General features: G+C 38.1%; 1 pseudogene; it reads right to left on the minus strand.

Moving 5' to 3' along the window:
- Positions 1–357: 357 nt before the first annotated feature.
- LOC100440089 (14-3-3 protein epsilon-like) lies at positions 358–1788 on the minus strand (annotated as a pseudogene).
- Positions 1789–3764: the final 1976 nt, after the last annotated feature.

The raw sequence follows: 3764 nt of genomic DNA on the forward strand, positions 1-3764 counted from the left end.
AAGCTAAATGTAAGAGCTAAAATGACAAATTTCTTACAGGAAACGCAGAAGTAAATTTTTATAATCTTGTATTCAATAATGATTGATTGATTTATTTTTTACATTTAGGATTGTTTTATTTCAGTTTAATGTTAATTCCACACTGTGTCTCAGTAAGAACAATACAGATTCTGTATCTGTGGCTCCAGTCAGATATCCAGTAGAACAAATTAGCTTCAAGTTACACATACTGAACAAAAGTGACTGAGTTAGCAGAGGGGAGGAGTGAGGGGAAGCAGGTAGGGGGATGGAGAAGCAGTGGAAACAAACAACTGAACACGCATGCAGGCCCTTTTCCATACCACCTGCAACGCTAACCCGCTTCAGTGGGAGAGTAAAAGTAGGCAAGAATAAGCAGCTACGATTGTTGAACTGTTACCAGCACCATGCTTTTCAGCAACATTTCAGTAGAGTTTGAAAAACTTTTTACAGCAAAACCATTTCAAAACTCTCTCCCCAAACAACCTTTAACCATCTCAAGCTAACACCGAGTTACTTTCAAACATTGGTATAAAATACGGTTTAAACAATTAGAAAAACTGAAAAATGATAACACTTTTGCCTCTATAGTGTGATTAACATCTCCCTTAGACGCTTGCATCGCCTAGAAGCATCACCTAATGGCTTTCAAAGGTAATTTCCATTTCTAATGGTAATCTTGCCACATCTGGCACGGAGACAATACAGTAATGCTGAAAAAGCCTCTATGCGGTCCTGTTAGTGTCTTAAAGAACCTAAAAGCTGGGACCAGTAAAATCCACAGAAATTCACTCTTGCCTTTAAGAACTTTTGAAAACTGTTTAAAACACAAACAAACAAACAAAAACAGGGCAGGAACCTAAATTCTGAGGCCAAATGTAAAAGTCAGATTTGGCGGTTCTTAGTGACAATGGGGAGTTGCCAAGGGGTGTGACAGGGAAGAGTAGGGTGGTCAGAGATGGTTTTTCTTGTTGGCTTTTATGTCTCACTGATTTTCGTCTTCCATGTCCTGCAGCGCTTCTTCAAACTGTTCTTCACCATCACCCTGCATGCCTGAAGTCCGTAGTGTCCTTATAGCTTCCTTCACTCAGCGTATCCAGTTCTGCAATTGCATCATCAAATGCTGATTTTGCCAACCTGCAGGCACGGTCAGGGGAATTAAGAATTTCGTACTAGAATACAGAAAAATTGAGAGCAAGACCTAAGCGAACAGGATGCGTTGGTGGAAGTTCTGTCATTGCAATATCACTAGCAGCTTTATAAACCACTAGGCTGTTCTCCACAGCCTCCTTCCTGTCATTTCCTGTGGCAAATTCTGCCAGATACCTGTGGTAGTCCCCTTTCATTTTATAATAGAAAACTTTGGACTCGCCAGTGTTAGCTGCTGGAATGAGGTTTTTGTCCAATACATCCAGAATGTCACAACAGAGTAACTTTAGCTCAGTCTCAATCATTTGCTGATATTCCCAAATCATTTTTAGCTTGTCTTCTCCTTCCTTGTTTTCTTCTTTCTGTTCAATGCTGCTGATTATTCTCCAGGAGGCTCTTCTAGCTCCAATCACATTCTTATATGCAACAGATAGGAAGTTTATTTCTTCAACTGTCAGTTCCACATCCATTCCTGCTACTTTCTTCATTGACTACACCATTTCTTGGAAGATACTGCCAGTTCAGTTCCAGAGCACACTGTATTGCTCAGCCTGCTTGGCCAGCTTTACCTGGTACCAGATCTTCTCGATCATCCACAGCAGCAGCCGCTCCCACAGGGTCTGCGCGACCGACGGAAGCCGATAGTGTCTCTGACTCTCGCTCCGCTTCTGGGCAGCAAAAATGGCGGCACCTCAATCTGGGACTTTCCCCTGCCCACGCGGAAAACTGCTCAGCTCTATGGCAACCGCTCCCTGGCAACTAATGATTTCTTAAATAACACAACAAAAAAGCATAATCAAGAAGAAACTGATAAACTTCATCAAATTGAAAAACATTTTTTTCCAAACACCAAGAAGAATATATAATCTAAGCTGCATAATGAGAGACAATATTTCAAATTATATATCTTCTTAGGCTCTAGTATCCGGAATACAAACAAAACCAAAACAAACTCTTGTATGTCAATAATAAAAGGATAAATTACCAATTAAAAATGGTCAAGGGACTTGAATATATGTTTTACCAAAGAAGATGTACAAATTGCTAATATGAACATAAAAATATGCTCAATATATTTTGCTATTAGGAAAATAGAAATCAAATCACAATGAGATAACAACGAACACACTATATTGGCTATAACAAAGAGACAATAACAAGTGTCAGCAAATGTGGAAAGTATGGAATTTCTATGCATTGCAGCTGGAAAGGTAAAATAATGTAGTCATTTTATAAAACAATTTGGCAATTCTTCAAAATTTTAAACACAGAATTGCCACATGGCTCAGAAATTTTTCTCCACATATGTATGCAAAGGAAATGAAAACCTAAGTCACACAAAGACTTGTATGTGAATGTTCATAGCAGCTATGTTTATAAGAGCCAGAGGGGAATACCATCCAAATATCCATCAGCTAGTGAAAAAATATGTCATATTTATGCAATAAAATCCTCAGCAATCAAAGGGAATTAAGCAATCCATGCTACACTGGAAATAAACCTCAAAAATAGTAAACTAAGTGAAACAAACTAGGTTTCAAAAAGATTACATAATTTATAATTCCACATATAAGAAGAGTCCATAAAAAGCTCATTGATAGAAAATAAACTAATGGATGTCTAAGGCCTGGGTGATGGTGGAGAGTGAATGAAAACAAGATAGATTTTACTCTGAGATGATGAACATATTTTAAAGTTAGTTGTGATTATCAATACGTAACTCTGTTAAAATATTAAAAACAGGCTGGGCGCGATGGCTCATGCCTGTAATCCCAGCACTTTGGGAGGCCGAGACAGGCGGATCATTTGAGGCCAGGATTTTGAGGCCAGCCTGACCAACGTGGTGAAACCCCCATCTCTACTACAAGTACAAACAAATTAGCCGGGCGTAGTGACGCATGCCTGTAGTCCCAGCGACTCAGGAGGCTGAGGCAGGAGAATCACTTGAACCGGGAGGCAGAAGTTACAGTGAGCCGAGATCCCGCCACTGCACTCCAGACTGTGTGACAGAGCAAGACTCCGTCTCAAAAAAAAAAAATAAAATAAAAAAATAAAACATTGATATTTACAATGAAAATGTCATTGTATTATATAAATTATATCCCATTAAAGCCTATCAAAAATAAACATGCCAAAAGTATTAAAATAGCTTCTGACTTTAAGAAACCCAAGAAACAGACTGTTAACACCAAAGTTATTTCTGCTGATTTAATAAATATTAAAGGAAGAAGAAGAAGATACTTTAAATATCACAAGAGGACACAAGTGCGACCAAAAACATTATAGAGGTTACGTAAGCAAAAAGAAAACAGCTTGTAAGGAGTATTTATGGATAGGAACCATCTGGTTTTACTAGACTGGAAAACTGAAGTCATTTACAGAAGACTACTCTAACTCACAGATTGTTACAAATAAGTAATGATGTCATCATCGAATGAGGAAAAATTAAAAATTAATTAATTAACTAAAAATATTTGGAGAAGCAATCTAACATAAAGTTGGTTGATGGCACCCGTCTCTACAGTTAGAGTAGCCTATTGCTAACGCAAAAGCTGCACATTCATCGCTTCTTCAAAACCAATCTCAATACCCAAATC

This window comes from Pongo abelii, chromosome 6, assembly GCF_028885655.2.
Source record: "Pongo abelii isolate AG06213 chromosome 6, NHGRI_mPonAbe1-v2.0_pri, whole genome shotgun sequence".
Taxonomy (NCBI): domain Eukaryota; kingdom Metazoa; phylum Chordata; class Mammalia; order Primates; family Hominidae; genus Pongo; species Pongo abelii.